Source organism: Triticum urartu, chromosome 3, assembly GCF_003073215.2.
Source record: "Triticum urartu cultivar G1812 chromosome 3, Tu2.1, whole genome shotgun sequence".
Lineage (NCBI taxonomy): Eukaryota > Viridiplantae > Streptophyta > Magnoliopsida > Poales > Poaceae > Triticum > Triticum urartu.
Window position 1 is genome coordinate 681,887,705 of NC_053024.1, and position 8,374 is coordinate 681,896,078.

An 8,374-nucleotide genomic window follows, 5' to 3' on the forward strand; every position below is an offset into this window, starting at 1 on the left:
GGATTTGTCACTCCGTGTAACGGGGAGGTATCTCTGGGCCCACTCGGTAGGACATCATCATAATGTGCACAATGTGACCAAGGAGTTAATCACGGGATGATGTGTTACGGAATGAGTAAAGAGACTTGCCGGTAGCGAGATTGAACGAGGTATCGGGATACCGACGATCGAATCTCGGGCAAGTATCGTACCGATAGACAAAGGGAACTGTATACGGGATTGACTGAATCCTTGACATCGTGGTTCATCCGATGAGATCATCATGGAACATGTGGGAGCCAACATGGGTATCCAGATCCCGCTGTTGGTTATTGACCAGAGAGATGTCTCGGTCATGTCTGCATTATTCCCGAGCCCGTAGGGTCTACACACTTAAGGTTCGATGACGCTAGGGTTGTAGGGAAAGTATGTACGCGGTTACCGAATGTTGTTCGGAGTCCCGGATGAGATCCCGGGTGTCACGAGGAGTTCCGGAATGGTCCGGAGGTGAAGATTGATATATTGGACGAAGGGTTTTGGAGTCCGGAAGTGTTCCGAGGTACCGGGTGATAACCAGCATGACCGAAAGGTGTTTCGGGAGCCCCGACAAGTGTTGGAGGGCTTCATGGGCCAAGGGAAGGGGGCAAACCAGCCCACTAAGGGGTTGTGCGCCCCCCTCACCTATTCCCACGTGACCAGGGGGTTTGGGGCGCCCCATCTAGGGTTCCCACCTCCTGGCTTGGGGGCCAAGTCACCCAAGGGGGAGATCCCATCTGCCCTGGCTGCCGCCCCCCTAGGGGAAACCCTAGGTCGCCTCCCCTTGCCCTTGCCCCTATATATAGTGGAGGTTTTGGGGCTGTACAACACACGAGTCTCTCTCTCCCAAGGCGCAGCCCTACCTCTCTCCCTCCTCGTCTCTCGTAGTGCTTGGCGAAGCCCTGCTGGAGTACCGCGCTCCTCCACCATCACCACGCCGTCGTGCTGCTGCTGGACGGAGTCTTCCCCAATCTCTCCCTCTCTCCTTGCTGGATCAAGGCGTGGGAGACGACTCCGTTCCGTATGTGTGTTGAACGCGGAGGCGCCGTTGTTCGGCGCTTAGATCGGAATCGACCGCGATCTGAATCGCTGCGTGTACGACTCCACCAACCGCGTTCTTGTAACGCTTCCGCTTAGCGATCTACAAGGTTATGTAGATGCACTCCCCTTCCCCTCGTTGCTAGATTACTCCATAGATTGATCTTGGTGATGCGTAGAAAATTTTAAATTTCTGCTACGATCCCCAACAGTGGCATCATGAGCTAGGTCTATGCGTAGATTCTATGCATGAGTAGAACACAAAGTAGTTGTGGGCGATGATTTGTTCAATTTGCTTACCGTTACTAGTCTTATCTTGATCCGGCGGCATTGTGGGATGAAGCGGCCCGGACCGACCTTACACGTACGCTTACGTGAGACTGGTTCCACCGACTGACATGCACTTGATGCATAAGGTGGCTGGCGGGTGTCTGTCTCTCCCACTTTAGTCGGATCGGATTCGATTAAAAGGGTCCTTATGAAGCGTAAATAGCAATTGGCATATCACCATTGTGGTTTTGCGTAGGTAAGAAACGTTCTTGCTAGAAACCCATAGCAGCCACGTAAAACATAAAACAACAATTAGAGGACGTCTAACTTGTTTTTGCAGGGTATGCTATGTGATGTGATATGGCCAAAAGGATGTGATGAATGATATATATGATGTATGAGATTGATCATGTTCTTGTAATAGGAATCACGACTTGCATGTCGATGAGTATGACAACCGGTAGGATCCATAGGAGTTGTCTTAATTTATTTATGACCTGACCTGCGTGTCAATGAAAACGCCATGTAATTACTTTACTTTATTGCTAACCGTTAGCCATAGTAGTAAAAGTAATAGTTGGCAAGGAAACTTCATGAAGACACAATGATGGAGATCATGATGATGGAGATCATGGTGTCATGCCGGTGACAATGGTGTTCATGCCGTGCCTCGAAGATGGAGATCAAAGGCGCAAGATGATATTGGCCATATCATATCACTTTATGATTTGCATATGATGTTTGTCATGTTTTTACATCTTATTTTCTTAGAACGACGGTAGCATAAATAAGATGACCCCGCATTAAAATATCAAGGATTGTGTTCCCCCTAACTGTGCACCGTTGCTAAGGTCCATTGTTCCGAAGCACCACGTGATGATCGGGTGTGATAGGTTCTAACGTTCGCATACAACGGGTGTAAGCCAGATTTACACACACAATACACTTAGGTTAACTTGACGAGCCTAGCATGTACAGATATGTCCTCGGAACACGGAATACCGAAAGGTTGAACATGAGTCGTATAGTGGATACGATCAACATGAAGATGTTCACCGATGATGACTAGTCCGTCTCACGTGATGATCGGACACGGCCTAGTTGACTCGGATCATGTATCACTTAGATGACTAGAGGGATGTCTATCTAAGTGGGAGTTCATTGAATAATTTGATCAGATGAACTTAATTATCATGAACATAGTCAAAAGGTTTTTGCAAATTATGTCGTAGCTTACGCTTTAGTTCTACTATTTTAGATATGTTCCTAGAGAAAATTTAGTTGAAAGTTGATAGTAGCAATTATGCGGACTAGGTCCGTAAAGTGAGGATTGTCTTCATTGCTGCGCAGAAGGATTATGTCCTTAATGCACCGCTCAGTGAGCTGAACCTCGAGTGTCGGTTGTGGATGTTGCGAACATCTGACATACACGTTTTGATGACTACATGATAGTTCAGTGCGTAATGCTAAATGGTTTAGAATTGAGGCACCAAAGACGTTTTTGAAACATCGCAGAACATATGAGATGTTCCAAGGACTGAAATTGGGATTTCAGGCTAGTGCCCACGTCAAGAGGTATGAGACCTCTGACAAGTTTCCTAAGCCTGCAAACTAAGGAGAAAAGCTCAATCGTTGAGCATGTGCTCAGATTGTATGAGTACTACAATCGCTTGAATCGAGTGGGAGTTGATCTTCTAGATGAGATAGTGATGGTTCTCCAAAGTCACTTCCACTAAGCTACTAGAGCTTCGTGATGAACTATAACATATCAGAGATAGATATGATGATCCTTGAGCTATTCGCGACACCGCGAAAGTAGAAATCAAATAGGAGCATCAATTGTTGATGGTTAGTAAAACCACTAGTTTCAAGAAGGGCAAGGGCAAGAAAGGGATACTTCATGAAACGACAAATCAGTTGCTGCTCTAGTGAAGAAACCCAAAGTTGAACCCAAGCCCGAGACTAAGTGCTTCTGTAATAAGGGGAACGGTCACGGAAGCAGAACCACCCTAGATACTTGGTAGATGAGAAGGCTGGCAAGGTTGACAGAAGTATGTATTGGACATACATTATATTAAATGTGTACTTTACTAGTACTCCTAGTAGCAGCAGGGTATTAGATACCGGTTCGGTTGCTAAGTGTTAGTAACTCGAAATAAAAGGCTACAGAATAAACGGAGACTAGCCAAAGGTGAGACAACGATATCTGTTGGAAGTGTTTCCAAGGTTGACGTGATCAAGCATCGCACGCTCCGTCTACCATCGGGATTGGTGTTAAACCTAAATAATTGTTATTTGGTATTTGCGTTGAGCATAGACATGATTGGATTATGTTTATCGCAATACGGTTATTCATTTAAGGAGAATAATGGTTACTCTGTTTATTTGAATAATACCTTCAATGGTCTTGCACCTAAAATGAATGGTTTATTGAATCCCGATCGTAGTGATACACATGTTCATGCCAAAAGATATAAGATAGTAATGATAGTACCACATACTTGTGGCACTGCAATTTGAGTCATAATGGTATAAAACGCATGAAGAAGCTCCATGTTGATGGATCTTTGGACTCACTTGATTTTGAATCACTTGAGACATGCGAACCATGCCTATTGGTATATATGCATGAAGAAACTCCATACAGATGGATCGTTTAGGCTCACTTGATTTTGAATCACTTGAGACATGCAAATCATACCACATGGGCAAGATGACTGAAAGGCCTCGTTTTCAGTAAGATGGAACAAGAAAGTAACTTGTTGGAAGTAATACATCTTGATGTGTGCAGTCCAATGAGTGCTGAGGCATGTAGTGGATATCGTTATGTTCTTACTTCACAGATGATTTGAGTAGATGCTAAGTATATTTACTTGATGAATCACGAGTCTAAATTATTGAAAGGTTCAAGTAATTTCAGGGTGAAGTTGAAAGATCATCGTGACAAGAGGATAAAATATCTATGATATGATCATAGAGATGAATATCTGAATTACGAGTTTGGCACACAGTCAAGACATTGTGGAAATTGTTTCACAACTAATACCACCTGGAACACCATAGTGTGATGGTGTGTCCAAACATCATAACTGCACCCTATTGGATATGGTGCATACCATGATGTCTCTTATCAAATTACCACTATAGTTTATGGGTTAGGTATTAGAGACAACCACATTCACTTTAAATAGGGCACCACGCAATTCCGTTTGAGTCGACACCGTATGAACTATGGTTCAGAGAAACCTAAGCTGCCGTTTCTTAAAAGGTTTGGGGCTGCGACGCTTATGTGGAAAAGTTTCAGGCTGATAAGCTCGAACCAAAGCGGATAAATGCATCTTCATAGGACACCCAAAATAGTTGGGTATACCTCCTGTCTCAGATTCGAAAGCAATAGGGATTGTTTCTAGAATCGGGTCCTTTCTCAAGGAAAAGTTTCTCTCAAAAGAATTGAGTGGGAGGATGGTGGAGACTTGATGAGGTTATTGAACCGTCACTTCAACTAGTGTGTAGCAGGGCACAGGGAGTTGTTCCCGTGGCACGTACACCAATTGAAATGGAAGCTTATGATAGTGATCATGAAACTTCGGATCAAGTCACTACCAAACCTCGTAGGACGACAAGGATGCGTACTACTTCAGAGTGGTATGTAATCCTGTCTTGGAAGTCATGTTGCTAGACAACAATGAACCTACGAGCTATGGAGAAGCGATGGTGGGACCGGATTCCGAAAATTGGCTCGAGGCCATAAAATTCGAGAGAGGATCCATGTATGAAAATAAAGTGTAGACTTTGGAAGAACTACTTGATGGTCGTAAGGCTGTTGGGTACATATGGATTTTAAAAGGAAGACGGACGATGATGGTAAGTATCACCATTAAGAAAGCTCGACTTGTCGTTAAGATGTTTTTCGACAAGTTCAAGGAGTTGACTATGATGAGACTTTCTCACTCATAGCGATGCTAAGAGTCTGTTGGAATTATATTAGCAATTACTGCATTATTTATGAAATCTTGCAGATAGGATGTCAAAACATAGTTTCCTCGACGATTTTCTTGAGGAAAGGTTGTATGTGATAAAACCAGAAGTTTTTTGACAATCCTAAAAGATGCTAACAAGTATTCAAAGCTCCAGCAACCCTTCTAAGGACTGGAGTAAGCATCTCGGAGTTGGAATGTACGCTTTGATGAGATGATCAAAGATTTTGGGTTTATACAAAGTTTATGAGAAACTTGTATTTCCAAAGAAGTGAGTGGGAGCACTATAGAATTTCTGATGAGTATATGTTGTTGACTATTGTTGATCAGAAATGATGTAGAGTTTCTAGAAAGCATATAGGGTTATTTGAAAAGTGTTTTTCAATGGAAAACCTGGATTAAGCTACTTGAACATTGAGCATCAAGATCTATAAGGATAGTTCAAAATCTCTTAATAGTACTTTCAAACGAACACATACCATGACAAAATTTTGAAGGAGTTCAAAAATAGATCGGCAAAGGAGTTCTTGGCTGTGTTATAGGGTATGAGTATTGAGTAAAACTCAAGACCTGACCACGGCAGAATAGAGAGAAAGGACGAAGGTCGTCCCCTATGCTTTAGACGTAGGCTCTAAAGTATGCTATGTTGTGTACCGCACCTGAAGTGTGCCAAGCCATGAGTCAGTCAAGGGGTACAAGTGTGATCTAGGAATGGATCACAGGACAACGGTCAAGGTTATCCTTAGTAACTAGTAGACTAAGGAATTTTCTTGATTATGGAGGTGGTAAAAGAGTTCGTCGTAAAGGGTTACGCCGATGCAATCTTTGACACTAATTTGGATGATTCTAAGTAGTAAACCGGATTCGTATAGTAGAACAGTTATTTGGAATAGCTCCAAATAGAGTGTGGTAGCTGCATCTACAAGATGACATAGAGATTTGTAAAGCACACACGGATCTGAAAGGTTCAGACCCATTGACTATAACATCTCTCACAAGCATAACATGATCAAACCCAGAACTCATTGAGTGTTAATCACATGGTAATGTGAACTAGATTATTGACTCTAGTAAACTCTTTGGGTGTTAGTCACATGGGGATGTGACCTTGAGTGTTAATCACATAGCGATGTGAACTGGATTATTGACTCTAGTGCAAGTGGGAGACTGTTGGAAATATGCCCTAAAGGCAATAATAAATTAGTTATTATTATATTTCCTTGTTCATGATAATCGTTTATTATCCATGCTAGAATTGTATTGATAGGAAACTCAATACATGTGTGGATACATAGATAACACCATGTCCCTAGTAAGCCTCTAGTTGACTAGCTCGTTGATCAATAGATGGTTACTGTTTCCTGACCATGGACATTGGATGTCGTTGATAACGGGATCGCATCATTAGGAGAATGATGTGATGGACAAGACCCAATCCTAAGCCTAGCACAAGATCGTGTAGTTCGTATGCTAAAGCTTTTCTAATGTCAAGTATCATTTCCTTAGACCATAAGATTGTGCAGCCCCCGAATACCGTAGGAATGCTTTGGGTGTACCAAACGTCAGAACGTAACTGAGTGGCTATAAAGGTGCACTGCGGGTATCTCCGAAAGTGTCTGTTGGGTTGGCACGAATCGAGACTGGGATTTGTCACTCCGTGTAACGGGGAGGTATCTCTGGGCCCACTCGGTAGGACATCATCATAATATGCACAATGTGACCAAGGAGTTGATCATGGGATGATGTGTTACGGAACGAGTAAAGACACTTGCCGGTAACAAGATTGAACGAGGTATCGGGATACCGACGATCGAATCTCGGGCAAGTATCGTACCAATAGACAAAGGGAATTGTATACGGGATTGACTGAATCCTTGACATCGTGGTTCATCCGATGAGATCATCGTGGAACATGTGGGAGCCAACATGGGTATCCAGATCCCGCTGTTGGTTATTGACTAGAGAGATGTCTCGGTCATGTCTGCATTATTCCCGAGCCCGTAGGGTCTACACACTTAAGGTTCGATGACGCTAGGGTTATAGGGAAAGTATGTACGCGGTTACCGAATGTTGTTCGGAGTCGCATATGAGATCCTGGGCGTCACAAGGAGTTCCGGAATGGTCCGGAGGTGAAGATTGATATATTGGACGAAGGGTTTTGGAGTCCGAAAGTGTTCCGGAGGTACCGGGTGATGATCAGCATGACCGAAAGGTGTTTCGGGAGCCCCGGCAAGTGTTTGGGGGCTTCATGGGCCAAGGGAAGGGGACAAACCAGCCCACTAAGGGGTTGTGCGCCCCCTCACCTATTCCCACGTGACCAGGGGGTTTGGGGTGCCCCATCTAGGGTTCCCACCTTCTGGCTTGGGGGCCAAGTCAACCAAGGGGGAGATCCCATCTGCCCTGGCCGCCGCCCCCTAGGGGAAACCCTAGGGCGCCCACCTTGCCCTTGCCCCTATATATAGTGGAGGCTTTGGGGCTGGATAACACACGAGTCTCTCTCTCCCAAGGCGCAGCCCTACCTCTCTCCCTCCTCGTCTTTCGTAGTGCTTGGCGAAGCCCTGCTGGAGTACCGCGCTCCTCCATCATCACCACGCCGTCGTGCTGCTGCTGGACGGAGTCTTCCCCAACCTCTCCCTCTCTCCTTGCGGGATCAAGGCGTGGGAGACATCTCCATTCCGTACGTGTGTTGAACGCGGAGGCGCCGTTGTTCGGCGCTTAGATCGGAATCGACCGCGATCTGAATCGCTGCGTGTACGACTCCACCAACCGCGTTCTTGTAACGCTTCCGCTTAGCGATCTACAAGGGTATGTAGATGCACTCCCCTTCCCCTCGTTGCTAGATTACTCCATAGATTGATCTTGGTGATGCGTAGAAAATTTTAAATTTCTGCTACGATCCCCAACAATTTCCCTACCGAAACTATATACGGCAAAACTCAAGACCCTATCGCCAGGGGGGCTGGCGGTAGGGTGAACCTACCTGGCCCTACCGCCAGGGCCATTGCATTTTTTGTTACAGAATGTCTGCACGGCAAAACCCTGCCACACCTTACCGCCAGAGCCTCTGACGGTAG